The sequence below is a fragment of the Jaculus jaculus genome, chromosome 5, assembly GCF_020740685.1.
Source record: "Jaculus jaculus isolate mJacJac1 chromosome 5, mJacJac1.mat.Y.cur, whole genome shotgun sequence".
Taxonomy (NCBI): Eukaryota; Metazoa; Chordata; class Mammalia; order Rodentia; family Dipodidae; genus Jaculus; species Jaculus jaculus.
In genome coordinates this window covers 82,383,775-82,399,110 of record NC_059106.1, presented here as the reverse complement: position 1 = coordinate 82,399,110, position 15,336 = coordinate 82,383,775, and the positions used below count along the sequence as shown (strand labels likewise).

The 15,336-nt window shown below is 45.0% G+C and overlaps 1 non-coding gene across 1 annotated transcript; it reads right to left on the bottom strand.

Annotated features, from left to right (window-relative positions):
• Positions 1–4,837: 4,837 nt before the first annotated feature.
• Positions 4,838–4,944, bottom strand: LOC123461099. The gene has a single exon (XR_006637417.1). It is a non-coding gene; the product is annotated as a U6 spliceosomal RNA (small nuclear RNA).
• Positions 4,945–15,336: the final 10,392 nt, after the last annotated feature.

The following is a 15,336-nucleotide window of genomic DNA, read 5'->3' as shown; positions in this document are numbered from 1 at the left end:
AGACCTGCATCATGTCACACTTCTCTGGCATGTTCTACCGCCCTATGCTTAAAAAATATTTATTTATTTATGATGAGAGAGACATATGGGTGTGCCAGGGCCTCTTGCCACTGTAAACAAACTCCAGATGAATTTGTGCATCTGGCTTTATGTGGGTAGTGGGGAATCAAACTGGGGCTATCAGGCTTTGGAAGCAGGCACCTTCAACCACTGAACCATTTTTCTAGCCCTAGCTACTATCCTTTTTAAAAAATTTTTTTATTAACAACTTCCATGATTATAGATAATATCGCCTGGTCGTGCCCTCCCCCCACCATTTTCCCCTTTGAAACTCCATTCTACATCCTATCTCCTCCCCCTCTCAATCATTCTCTCTTATTTTGATGTCATGATCTTTTCCTCCTATTATGAAGGTCTTGTGTAGGTAGTGTCAGGCACTGTGAGGTCATGGATATCCAGGCCATTTTATGTCTGGAGGGAGCACGTTGTAAGGAGTCCTACCCTCCCTTTGGCTCTTACATTTTTTCCGCCACCTCTTCTACAATAGACTCTGAGCCTTGGAAGGTGTGATAGAGATACTGCAGTGCTGAGCATTCCTGTCACTTCTTCCCAGCACCATGATACCTTCTGAGTCATCCCAAGGTCACTGCCATCTGAAAAGAGAAGGTTCTCTACCAAAAATGAGAGTAGCATTAATATATGGGTATGAACATTAACAGAAGTACTTACTGGGCAGTTTGATAAGCATAGTATATGCATTTAGCCAGACAGCAGCAGATGTTATACCCCTAGGGCTCATGAATACCCCTGTTTTAACTTTTCAGTATAAGGGATGTATTTCCTCCCATGGAGTGGGCCTCCAGTCCAATTAGAGGGCAGTTGGTTTCCATCATGACAGACGTACCACTATTGCACCCATTGGCTCATTTGGCCTGGCTAGCAAAATAAAAGGTTTGCAGTGTCCACTGTTGAGGATCTTCACTGGTGATTTTTCTCTCTCCCATTGAACTGCATGCAGAATGGCTTCTTCCAGCTTTCTGTCAGCTGGTCCACATGGAGGAGGTTATCATCTCAGTTCCAGCAGGATTTCTCACTGGCATTGCAGCCCAAGTATGTGGAGTCTTAAGCAATAAGGTCTTATCATCTATTCCTGGTGGGAAACCTAGGGCCTCAGCAATGGCCTATAATGTTTTGGGGGCATATAATGTTTTGGGGGCATCAGGGACCTCCCTGGCCAACAACTCTCTGGAAGGTATCCCATCCCTGGCAAGGAAAATTTTCTGGCAACAATCTATGGCTCCTGAGTGTTCCATTGTCCAAAAAATTAGGTTTCCATATGATTTATTTATATCTCTTAGATTTTGATTGCTAGCTACTATTCTTTTTTTTTTTTCTTAGTTTTCATTTATTCATTTATTTGAGAGAGCAATCAAGGGAAAGAGGCAGACACAGAGAGAAAAAGAGAGAATGGGCGTGCCAGGGCCTCCAGCCACTGCAAACAAACTCCAGAAGTGTGTGCCACCTTGTGCATCTGGCTTACGTGGGTCATGGGTAATCAAACCAAGGTCCTTTGGCTTGCAGGTAATCGCCTTAACCACTAAACCATCCCTCCAGCCCAACTAGCTACTATTCTTAAGTCATCTTCCCTATCCCAGTAGAATCCCTCCATTGTCTGTAGTCTGTCCCCTAGCATCCACTGTATCTTCAGGTGAAGCTGGGATCCAACCAGTCCAAGCATATATCTGCTCCCAATTCCTTTCTCCTCCAGGAGAAATCTTAAGCCCTGAAGAAGTATTGACTGGGCTGGAGAGATAGCTTAGTGGTTAAGGTGCATGTCTGCACAGTCAAAGTACTCAAGTTCAATTCTCCAGGTCGCACGTTAGCCAGATGCACAAAGGGGCACATGCATCTGGAGTTGATTTGTAGTGGCTAGAGGCCCTGGCATGCCCATTCTGACTCACTCTCTCTGTCTCTTTCTCCCTCTCTGTCTCAAATAAATAAAAATAAATAAATTGTAATAAATCTTAAAAAAATATATTGACTGCCTGTGGTGGCTGGATCCTCCTCATGAAGAGGGACTGGAATCTCATTACCTAAATAGTAGCAAGTGCCTTCGGCATACCACATGTCTCCAGACACACCTCTTTTTTCTTATCTTTTATTGTCTCCAGATTAAGTGCTGGGGAGAGGACTTCCCACACTCCAGCTGGTCTTTCTGAAGCCCATTCCAGATCGTCCCCTATTGCCTCTCTCCATTCTCCTCATAGTCCATTGTCCACTCACTTCTCGCCAAAGGAGAAGACTGGTTTCTCTGGTTTCTCTCTCTCTCTCTCTCTTTTGTTTGTTTTTTCTTTTGTTTTGTTTTTTGAGGCAGGGTCTCACTCTAGCCCAGGCTGACCTGGAATTCGCTATGGAGTCTCAGGGTGGCCTCAAACTCACGGCCGATTCTCCTACCTCTACCTTCCAAGTGCTGGGGTTAAAGCGTGGGCCGAAAGGCGTGGCCAGACTGGTTTCTCCTTGACCTCACTGGGGCACTTCCTGTTTGGCATGTGGATTCCTTTCGGCAGAGTCGTCCTTTGGGCAGAAGGTTGTTCGGCGACACCGCGGTTACAGCTTTGGCTTCCAGCTGCGTGTTACAGGCTAGTAGAGATCCTGACAGGAGATACGGTAGCTTATTGCTAAGCCATCTTCTGCCTATCTCAGGCCAACAAATCTCTTTTGAAACCCAGTCTGCCGTCGGCAGCCCTGGCCCTGCACCTGGGTGAATTTTAAGGAACCTCTTAGTTGTGTCAGAGAGAACACCGATGCAAATTAAGTTAAAATGGGAATTTACTGGTTCATTAAGAGCAAAGTCACAAGGGCAGTTAGCCTCAGGCTTAGCTGGATCCAATTATTTAACCAAAGGGCTGGCAAGACCTTGAAGAGCTGGAATGCTCTTCTGGAAGGTCTGACGTTGCTCAGGAAAACTTGGCTAAATTGACCTTTGAGCCAAATCTGGCCTGCCACCTGTTTTATAAATAGCTTTTCATTGGAACATGGCCACGCGTGTGTGTCTACATATCGTCTATACCTGCTCTCACTCTACCACCACAGTGCTGAGCAGTTGAAACCGAGACCGCAGTGGCTCAGCGAGCCGAAAATACAAGCGGCTCCTTATGGGAGAAGTTTGCCATCCTCGGCTTCAAGCATTACCTTTGGGAACTGCCTTTATGTCCTCTGGCCCGAAGGTTGTTGTCAGTTCCCATCACCCCTGCCCTCAGAACTACAAAGACACAAAGTGGCAGTGGTGTGGTTCCCTGAGGACAAGATGGAAGGTGGTCACCCAGAGGGAGATAAACGGTTTCTGAGCTGGCCAAAACAACAGACGTCCTCCCTACATGCTCTGATCTGTTTCTGTGCAGTGTTACCCTGAGCCACCATGGTGACAAACCATAAGCCACTTGGAGTTTAGCCTTCAGCCTGGTGGCATGCTGGGTGAGACTGTCCCTGTGTGTCCCCTTGTTGTCAAGGCCAGAACAAGATCAATAAGCAGACATGGTTTCAGACCAACTGTGAAGACAGAGTGCCACCAGCAGCATGGGCCCAGTGCTTTGTATGAATTAAAGCATTTGTGCCACCCTACCACCCTTTCTGATCTGAATACGGCATTCCAAGAACAATTAATAAAGTTCTGTAAAATCCCTTTGGATGGAGAAAATCCTTTAGGAAGTGAGATTAGCCTTGTCAGTAGAAAATCTGCTAGCAACAGGATCAACAAACTGTCACAACATTTGGGTGAACGTCTCCTGCCATATCTCCACCAGAGGACGCTTCCTGAGCCTGGTGGGATCGCCAGGCACAGAAGGAAGCATGCCATCCCATTCTGTCTGGCTTCCAAGGACAATGACTGAGGGGCTCCATTTTCCAAGAGCATCCACTCTGAGTCATCTGCAGATAGGCCAGCGAGTGAGCAATGCTGTCCACATAACACACTGGGCGCAGGTGTCGAGTTTTATTTGGATGTCCTCTGCCATCGTGGACCCGAGGAACCGTGCCCTAATTAGCCCTAGCATCTGTTTCCTCCCCAAGGCCTGAAGTTATCATGTGTGGACCTCCGTGCTGCAGGGCAGCCTATTGAAACAGGACCAACTGCTTCCGCAGTCCATTCATGAAGCACAAAGCGACCTGTGCACTCTCCAGTAATTGGGGCCACCTCAGCCACTCTTAGAGCAGGGTACCCTAGCTGCAAGAGGGGCTTTGTACTCTCCCTGCCAGAAGGACCTACTTCTCCTCCACCGCCATCTAGCATCGCATCTTCCTGGGGAAGTACCCCGCTGACTCCCCTTCCCCACCTGGGGCGGGGAGGTAGATCCAGGTAATATAATTCAAGGGTATAAGTACAGGAATGTCCCTGGCTGTCAGCCAAACATCTTTTTCAGACCCCTTTCCTATGTCTAATGACCTACACTCCCTCATTAAAGATAGCCTCAGTGACATGAGAACATGACCTTTGGAACACAACAGTTGCACCTTCAGGGCACCTGATAATGCTAGAATGACAGGTCCCTGGAGCTTCTACCCTGAGCTCCTCCTAACAACCAGTTGAGTGTCAAAGGGTGAGGAACATAACAGGGCACATCTGGAAGGGTGTGCCACACTCATGCTCCTTACATGCATTATTTATTGATTGTTATTATTATTATTATTTTGTTTTTGTTCTTGTTTTTCAAGGTAGGGTCTCACTCTAGCTCAGGCTGACCTGGAATTCACTATGTAGCCTCAGGCTGGCCTTGAACTCACAGTGATCCTCCTACTTCTGCCTCCCAAATGCTGGGATTAAAGGCATGCGCCACCATGCTTAGATGCATTATTTTTCATGAATTTGCATGTCATCCTTGCACAGGGGCCATGCTAATCTTCTCTGTATCGTTCCAATTTTAGTATATGTGCTGCCGAACCGAGCACAGATGCATAATTTTTTTAAAAATATTTATTTATGGGCTGGAGAGATGGCTTAGTGATTAAGCGCTTGCCTGTGAAGCCTAAGAACCCTGGTTCAAGGCTCGATTCCTCAGGACCCACATTAGCCAGATGCACAAGGGGATGCACGCGTCTGGACTTCATTGCAATGGTTGGAGGCCCTGGTGCGCCCATTCTCTCTCTCTGTCTCTATCTGCCTCTTTTTCTGTCTGTCTGTCACTCCCAGATAAATAAATTTTAAAAAATTATTTTCTATAGATTGAGAGAGAATAGGCATGCCAGGGCCTCTTGCTGTTGCAGACAACTCCACACATATGTGTCACTTTGGGCACCTGGCTTTATGTGTGTGGTGGGGAATCAAATCCAGGCTGCAGGTTTTGCAAACAAGTGCTTTTAACCACTCAGCTCTCTCCCCAACCAGGGCCTCTTGCCTCTGCAAATAAACTTCAGACATATGTGCTACTTTGTGCATCTGGCTTTATGTGGGTACTGGGGAATTGAACTCAGATCAGTAGGGTCTGCAAGCAATTTTCAAGCAAGTGTCTTTAACCACTGAACCATTCCCTCAGCCATATATATATGTTATTGTTGTTGTTGTTTTGATGTAGGGTCTTGCTGTAGCCTAGGCTGACCTATTCACTCTCTGCTAGCCCTATATTCTTGATAATACACATCAGCATTAAGAATGCTAGTTTGGTAGGAGGATCTCAGTGAGTTCGAGGCCACCCTGAGTTTCTGTAGTGAATGCCAGGCCAGCCTGGGCTAGAGTGAAACCTTACCTTGAAAAACCAAAAAAGAAAGAATGCTAGTTGGAGTAGGGGCATAGCTAGCTCCGTGGCAGAATATTTACCTAGAACCCACAAAGACAAAACCTGGGGACTGGGAAGATGACTCAAAAATAAAGCGCTCATGGCTGACGCCTGAGTACTTGAGTTCAATCCTCAGACCCAACATTTAAAAAGTTTAGGTGGGCTGGAGAGATGGCTTAGCGGTTAAGCGCTTGCCTGTGAAGCCTAAGGACCCCGGTTCGAGGCTCGGTTCCCCAGGTCCCACGTTAGCCAGATGCACAAGGGGGCGCACGCATCTGGAGTTCGTTTGCAGAGGCTGGAAGCCCTGGCGCGCCCATTCTCTCTCTCTCCCCCTCTATCTGTCTTTCTCTCTGTGTCTGTCGCTCTCAAATAAATAAATAAATAATTTAAAAAAATAAATAAAATAAAATAAAAAATAAAAAGTTTAGGCAAGCGGGCTGTGGTGGTGCGTGCCTTTAATCCCAGCACTGGGAAGGCAGAGTTAAGAGGAACACTGTAAATTGGAGGCCAGCCTGGGACTGTATAGTGAATTCCAGGTCAGCCTGAGCTAGAGTGAGACCCTACCTCAAAAAGCCAAAAATTAAAAAAAAAAAAAAGAATTGGCACAAATAAAACAGGAGCTATGGGGCTGGAGAGATGGCTTAGCAGTTAAGGTGCTTGCTTGCAAAGCCAAACGACCTAGGTTTGATTCCCCAGGACCCATATAAACCAGATGTACAAGGTGGTGCATGCATCTGGAGTTCATTTGTAGTCACTAGAGGCCATGGCATGCCCATTCTCTCTATCTACCTCATTCTCTCTGTATCTCTCTCAGGAAGATAAAAATAAAGTAAATTTAGATTATTAAAAAAAAAAAAAAAAGAACCAGGCGTGGTGGTGCATGCCTTTAATCCTAGCACTTGGGAGGCAGAGATAGGAGGATCACCTTGAGTTTGAGGCCACCCTGAGACTACATAGTGAATTCCAGGTCAGCCTGAGCTAGATTGACACCTTGCCTTGAAAAAAAACAAATAAACAAACAAAACAGGAGCCATCTTTAGTCACAATGTTCTCAGGTATGAGAAACTTATCTTGGGAAATTAAACACTTATAAGTGAACCTTTATCTTAAAATCCAGTTTCCCTAATAGATAATACCTTGGGAATTAGAGAAACATAGTTAATTTAGCTGAGAAAACGAAAAGGCAAAAGCTGTGACTGATGTCTATAGTTGTAATCCCATCATTTTGATGGTGAGATGGGAGGTGAAGACCAGATGATTTCACAGGAGCTCTCAGAGAGCGAGCCCAGCTACAACAGCAGAGTGGGACCCAGGGGAACCCTGCCTCAAATAAGGACAGATCCAGAAGTTGTTCTCTGACCTCTGCTTGCATGCCGCTGATCACATACACCACAGTGTACACACATACACACACACGCTTACAAAAAACCCAAACCCTAGCCTGTTAATGAGGTCATTGAGCCTCATTTCCAGATGGGCTCTTCTTAAGTTTTGTTTCTTTCTTTTCTTAAATTTTATTTGCAAGCACAGAGTGACAGAGAGAGAGAGGTGGGGGGGGGGAGAGGGAGGGAGGGAGAGAGAGGGCCTCTAGCTGCTGCAAATGAACTCCAGATACACTACTTTGTGCATCTGGCTTCCACATGGGTAGTGGGGTATTGAACCCAGGTCATCAGGCTTTATAGACAAGTGCCTTAACAGCTGAGCCATCTCTCCAGCCTCCAGATGGGCTTTTTTTTTTTTTTTTTTTTGATGAGCAAATGACATGTTATTACATCTGTCAACCTAACATAATACCCCTTTCGAAACATTTACCTTAAATTAAGGCTGTCTGCCTATATCCCTTCTGTTTGGAAACTAGCTCTCCTTTATTCCATGTGGTTTTAAGGTACACTGATTTCCTAGTCAATCCTATACTCAGGGCCCAAAGGTAAGTGACACAGACTTGAAAATCAGCCAGTCCCATTTCTCTAGCCATAGTAATTAGTTCCGGGACCAACACATGACTAAGTGGGCCGATGAAAATCTTCCACAGGAGGGGTTTTTTTTGGTTGTTTTTTTTTTTTTTTTTTTTTGTGTGTGTGTGTGTGTGTATGTGTGTCAGAATTATTAAGAAAATTCCCTGAGGGATGGAGAGATGGCTTAGCAATTAAGGTGCTTGCCTGTGAAGCCTAAGGACCCAGGTTTGATTCCCCAGTATCCACGTAAGCCAGATGCACAAGGTGGTGCATGTGTCTGGAGTTCATTGGTAGTAGCTAGAGGCCCTGGGGCACCCATTCTCTCTATCTCCCTCTTTCTCTCTCTCAGTCTCAAATAAATAAGTAAATAAAACATTTTTTAAAAAACGAAAGAAAATTCTCTGACTCTTTGAAAGTGCAAGCTGAGGCTCTGTTCACATGGAAGAGTAATTTTGCCAAAGAAAATAATAAGGAAACTGGGTGTGGTGGCACACACCAGTAATCCCAGCATAGAAGCCGAAGGATCAGGAATTCAAGATCGTCCTTGGCTACATAGTAAATTCAAGGCCAACCCAGGCAACATGAAACCCTTTTTCAGAAAACAAAACAAGAAAAGAAAATGAAGCCAAGAAACAACATAATTCAGAGACTACGGAGAGATGGAGAGAGAGGGAGACATGTGAGCGTTATGTAAGCTCCTGGACCCAGCCATGTCTGAATATCCATACTTTTTAGGAAATTAAATACTATAATCCCTTAATGTACTATTTCATCTCTGTTTAAAATGTAGTTGAGATAAGAAGTTTCAATAGCAGTTGATAAGAGACCTTGAGAGAGTGATGTTATTGACATGAGGGCTTTTGAGAAAATGCAAAGTATTGGACTGGACATAATTATTTTTGTGTGGCAAAGATTAGGAGTAAGCAAAAAGACACACAAATTGTGTGTGTGTGAGAGAGAGAGAGAGGGACAGAGAAAGAGAGGGAGAGAATATGAATTAACCATATGGAGTTAAGATCTTATTTCAAATTACATTTATTCTTGTATCTTGACATTGTGATATTGAGCTGTTTGTATGCAAGAAGATCTCCGACGATATTCTACTCTAACTATAATGTTTTATTGTTTTATAACCCTTAACCTTAAGACTATGATGCTTGTTTATTATAGAAAATTGTATTTACACCCTGTAAGTTTGTTATAGGAAATTGAACTTTCCATCAACCTTGTAATATTTAACCTACTGAGCATGACTTCAGTGTTCTTGTTTTACTTAAAGAAGCACAAGAGTGGTAGAATTTCTTGGCATAAGGAAAAGTATTTGAAGTTTGTTCCGCTTGCATAAGTTATACAAGGAAAACAAATACTGATTATAACAGATTCCTACTTAAAACATAATGGAGAATTTGAAAATTTTCTTCTACATCCTGGACTTTCCAGTTACATAAATTTACGTGTTGCAGGGCGTGGTGGCGCACACCATTAATCCCAGCACTCTGGAGGCAGAGGTAGGAGGATCGCTATGAATTCGAGGCCAGCCTGAGATTACATAGTGAAATCCAGGTCAGCCTGGGTAGAGGAGAACCTACCTCGGAAAATAAACAAACAAACAAACAAAAAACCTACACGTTGTTCTTTCTATGCCAAGGGTCGTGGACAGAGCTAACCCACCTCCCAAGTGGTGAGAGAGGCACAGGCAAGGTGAGTCCATGTGGCCAGTGCAGAAGTGTGGGTCTCTGGTCTTTTATCTACCCTACCCCTCTCCAAGTCCTGAGGCTGCCCCTGGCACGTAGAGATCCTTGAACAATGCTCTGAGCTAACATTGACTTCTAGAGCTCCAGGATGCCCCTGTGGTCCACTGGGTAGAGTGGAGGTGGGGAGTGTATAGGATCAGGATCAGTGGAGACCTTTACCTGAGTCTGAGAGAGAGAGAGAGAGAGAGTCTTGCAGTTATTCTCCTAGTTCATGAACGTATTTATGTTAAAAATCCACCACCAGCTCTTAGAGCCCACACCAGATCCCTGACCTATGTGGATTTTGAGCTCTGTCTCCTAACATAGAAAGGACCTAGTCCCTCCCTATGGGGGCTGGAGAGATGGCTTAGCTGTTAATGTGCTTGTCTGCAAAATCTAAGGACCAGGTTTGATTCCCCAGTACCCATGTAAGCCAGATGCACAAGGTGGTGCATTCATCTGGAGTTTGTTTGCAGTGGCTAGAGACCCTGGTGTGCCCATTCTTTCTCTCTCTCTGTTTCTGTCAAAAATAAATAAATAAATAAATAAAATATGGAAAAAGAATAGTAGATATACTATGTCCCTGAAACCACTAACAATTTGATATACAGAGTTAGTATACCAACTAATTCCCCACAGTGGCCACAGCCAAGGGCAAGCTTGGGGAATGGCGCATGCTTTTGTGAGGACATTTGTAACTCTTACCCCAGATTTGTCACTGTGTCCATACAGCTGCTGTCTCTAGTCCTTCCTTGGAGGGTGTGGCAGTCTGACTGGAACATTCATCTCAACAGTTCCATGCCTGGTAGCTCCAGAGCTAGGTATAAGGGCAACTCCCACCAAAAATAAATAAACAAACAAATATTATTGACTTTTTTTTCTTTTTCTTTTTTTTTATTTTTTATTTTTCCAGGTAGGGTCTCCCTCTAGCTCAGGCTGACCTGGAATTCACTGTGCAGCCTCTGGGTGGCTTCAAACTCACAGTGATTGCAACACCTCTGCCTCCCAAGTGCTGGGATTCAAGGCGTGGGCCACCACACCTGGCAGGAGTTATTATTGACTTTTAACTTGGGGGTTTTTTTTTTTGGTTTTTGAGGTAGGGTGTCACTCTAGCCCAGGCTGACCTGGAATTCACTATGTAGTCTCAGGGTGGCCTTGAACTCATGGAGATCCTCCTACCTCTGCCTCTCTAGTGCTGGGATTAAAGGCGTGCGCTACCACGCCCGGCTGTTTTTGTTTTTGATTTTTATTTATTTTTTTTATAAGGTAGAATCTAACTCTAGCCCAGGCTCACCTGGAATTCACTATGTAATCTCAGACTGGTCTTGAACTCATAGTGATTCTCCTGCCTCAGCCTCCTGAGTGCTAGAATTAAAGGCATGCACCACCTTGCCCAGCTTAACTTGAGGGTTTTTTTTAATTCTATTAATTTACTTCAGAGACAGATACAGAAATAGGCAGGTAGAGAGAGAGAGAGAGAGAGAGAGAATGGATGTGCCAGGGCCTTCTGTCACTGCAAATGAACTCCAGATGCATGTGCCCCTTGTGCCTCTGGTTTATGTGGGTCCTGGAGAGTCGAACCTGGGTCCTTTGGTTTTGCAGGCAAGCGCCTTAACCATCAAGCCATCTCTCCAGCCCTTAACTTGAGTTTTAATTAACTATATGGGGACAGTGTCTATATTTACTTTTCTTGTTTCTGTGACAAAATACCTGACAAGCAGTAACTTAAGGAAGGAAGGGTTTGTTGTGGCTTACAGTTCAAGGAGATATGATACATTCTCCTCATGTAAGTGAAGGGAGCCATGACAGCAGTGGCTTGAAAGAGCTAGTCACATTCAGTCCATAGTCAGCTCACTTTGTATCTAGCCTGGGACCCTAGCCCATGAGATTGTGTCACCCACACTCAGGGTGGATTTTCCCATCTCAATTCAACTAGACTGGAAACTTCCTCACAGACATACCCAGAGATTTGTCTCCTAGGTGATTATGGGTCCAGTCAAGTTGGCAATAGAAGTTAACCATCGCAATGTCCCCAGAACCAGTAGCAACTCAGTAATAAGGGTCTTTTGGTGGATTCTCCCACCGCATCATGTTCTCCAGGTCAGAAATAAAAAAATAAACAAATAACTCTTCCACACCTCTAGCTCTGCTCGCTGGCTCTTTGTCTCCGATAACCCCTTTCTGTCCCTCCTGCAGGCGCCTGTATTTACCTCCACTGCTACAGGCTGTCAGCTGAGGTTGCTCAGTTCACCTGGTTTCACGCCAGAGAGTAGAGGTAGGTTTGGGGTAGAGACCACTGGTTGGTGGAATAGCCACAGGACAGACTTTTTGTATTCCCCATGTCCATCCCCTCTTGGCATGTGGCCTTTGTGTTCTTATGCCGAAAGAGTTGTTGCCTCTGGTTAGGAATCATGTGGCCGCAAGGCCCTCTGTGTGGTCCATGCTTCAGAAAGTCTAATGTGGGCACAGAGGGGACTTTGTACCACTCTGTTTCAGAGACCTGACTCTGAGGTAGTATTCCAAATCCCATCACATCTTGGGCCTGATCAATCTTCATTTCTTTATGTCATAAATCTGCAAGCTTGGCAGTCCTAGTGAGGCTATATACTCTGAAGTTCGGGGAGAGCAATTTATCCCAAGATGCAGCTGGGCACCACTCTTAGGTAAGAAATTTCAGACAAGACCCAGGCTTTAACCCACGTGGGACTGTATTTCTTTTGAGCATTTCTTCTGCTACCCTAAGCCAGATGTGAAGCCAGTCTTTACACACCACGAAATCCCCCTCATACAAATGCTAACTCCCAAAGCAACTGAAAGTTTCTTAGCTGGCAGAGGTGACATGGACTGCGCACAGGAGAGCCCCTTGAGCACCCTACTCAACATCTATGCTCCCTCAGCACAACCACCGGCCCCCCAGGCAGTGGTCACACTCGTCCTGTTTCCTCTCACCCCTCTGCATCTGCCAGCCTCCACACACTCCCCCAGCTTCTCCCTGCCAGACTGGCTCAGGCCCTGCTCCGTTTTGTAGATCAGCATGCTGCCAGCCAGAATATACCACTCAGCAAAAGAAAAGCCAGCCAAAGGGCGCTTTGCACAACAAAAACCCAGTCATTAGCTAAACAGTGAAACTAACCAAATATTGTTCCTGGAGTGTGTCCTGGTGGGCCTCAGCTTGTCCCACCATTCCAGGAGCAGAGATGGAAAATGCTGAACTACACCCTTCTTAAATTTTATCCAGTTTTTGTGTATGTGTCTGTGGTATGCATATGCGTTTGCATGTATATGGGTACGTGTTGCACATGGAGGCATGTGCATGTCCGATTCAAAGGTCAACGTTGTATGTCCTCTTCAATTGCTCTCTGATTGTTTACATTTTTATTTATGGGGGGCGGTGTATGGGTGTGTATGGGTATGTGTACAGGCGCTCCAGGGTCTCTTGCCACTGCAAACAAATGCTCATCTGGGTGACTGGGGAATTGAACCTGGGCCAGTAGGCTTTATAAACAAACGCCTTTAACCACTTAGCCATCTCTCCAGCCCTCCTGCTTTATTTCTGAGACTGTGTCTCCCACTGAATCTAGAGTGCAGTAACAGTAAGCTAGCTAACCAGCAAGCCCTAAGGGTTCTCCTGCCTCTACCTCCCCAGCACTAGGGTAATAGTGATGCCACCATGCCTGGCTTTTACCTGGGTACCCAGGTCCTCATACTTGCATGGCAAGTGCTTTACAGACTGAACCACCTACCCAGCCATCGTGCCCCATTATCTGTCTACCTATCAATCATCTATTTATTTTAGGTTTCACTCTAACTCAGGCTGATCCAAAACTCACTCTGTAGCCCCAAGCTGGCCTGGAACTCTTGGCAAGCCTCCTACCTCGGCCTCCCTAGTGCTACAGCCAAAAGCTTGTACCACCACTCCCAGCTTTGTCCTTTTTTGTTTGTTTTGTTTTTGAGGTAAGGTCTCACCCTAGCCCAGGCTGACTCTGTAGTCCCAGGCTGGCCTTGAACTCCTGAGTGCTGGGATTAAATGCATGAGCCACCATGCCCAGCTTGTCCTAGTTTTTAAAATGAAATTTCTATTCTCTTAAACCCTTTTGCTCCTGTTCTCAATGTGTGATATGTAAAAGTCTATTAAAAATATTTTGCAGACGGGCCTGGTGGCACACACCCTTAATCCCGGCACTCTGGAGGCAGAGGTAGGAGGATCACCGTGAGTTTGAGGCCACCCGGAGACTACGTAGTTAATTCCAGGTCAGCCTGGACCAGAATAAGAGCCTACCTCGAAAAACAAAAACTCTGCTCCAGAATTGGAGGGTCAGCTTAGCAGTTAAAGGCACTTAACCTCAGGATGTAAAGCCAGATACACGAAGTGACACATGCACCTGGAGACCTGGAATTCATTTGCAGTGGTAAGAGGCCCTGGCACACCCATTCTATCCCTCCCCCCTTTCTCTCTCTGTCTCTCTGTCTCTCTCTCTCTCTCTCTCTCTCTCTCTCTCTCTCCCTCTCTCTCTCTCTCCCTCATAAATAAATATATTTAAAAATAAAAGTAAGCCGGGTGTGGTGGCGCACACCTTTAGTCCCAGCATTCAGGAAGCAGAGGTAGGAAGATTGCCATGAGTTCAAGGCCACCCTGAGAATACATAGTGAATTCCAGGTCAGCCTGTGCTAGAGTGAGGTCCTACCTTGAAAAACAAAACAAAACAAAACAAAATAAATAAATAAATGAATGAAATAAAAAGGTGGCCAGGTGTGGTGGCGCACACCTTTAATCCCAGCACTTGGGATGTTTCCCCATCATGAAGGACTACCCCTTGAAACTGCAAGCCCAAAACAAGCCCTTTCCTTTGTTAAGTTGCTTCTGGTGAAGTATTTTGTCCCAACAATGAAGAAATAATGGAAACACTAGGGATCAAAGCCAGGATCTTGCACATAATAGGCAAGTGCTATATTGCTGAGCTATAACCTCCAGTTCAGAAATTATTTCTAATTTTATAGAATTTTAATTTTAATAGCCATAGAAAACTAGTATCTACTATGTTGGGCAACTCAACTCAAGCTTAATGAGGGACATTATATGGAATTATTAAAGAAACCTCAAAATTAAATTGACTGTAGGGTAGTATCCAGCAAGTTCATTATTTCATGCAGTGTCCTCTCACTGAAAGAAATTCTCCCTCAGGCTTAAGGACCTGAAAAAGCAAGGCTGCTGTTAAACAACTGATTAGTGGATTAGCGTTTTTTGTTTTTTTGCATCAGGGTTTCACCATGTAGTCTCTCAGGGTGGCCTTGAACTCATGACAATCTTCCTACCTCTACCAAGTTCTGGGGTTAAAGGTGTGTGTCACCATGTCCTACATAGCTTTGTCTTTTTTTTAAGTATTTCAGTTTTAATTTATTTATTTAACAGAGAAAGAAGGAGGGAGGGAAGGAGAGAGAGAGAGAGAGAGAATGGGTGCTCCAGCCACTGCAAATGAACTCCAGACACGTGCACCCCTTGTACATCTGGTTAACGTGGATCCTGGGGAATTAAATCTGAATCCTTTGGCTTTGCAGGCAAACACCTTAACCGCTAAGCCATCCCTCCAGCACTGCTTTGTCTTTTTTTTTTTTTTTTTGGTTTTTTGAGGTCGGGTTTCACTCTAGCTCAGGCTGACCTTGTATTCACTATGTAGTCTCAGGGTGGCCTCGAATTCACGGTGATCCTCCTACCTCTGCCTCCTACGTGCTGGGATTAAAGGCATGCACCACCACACCCAGCTAGCTTTGTCTTTTTTTTTTTTAATTAATTAATTAATTTATTTATTTATTTATTTATTTGAGAGAGAGACAGACACAGAGAGAAAGACAGATAGAGGGAGAGAGAGAGAATGGGCGCGC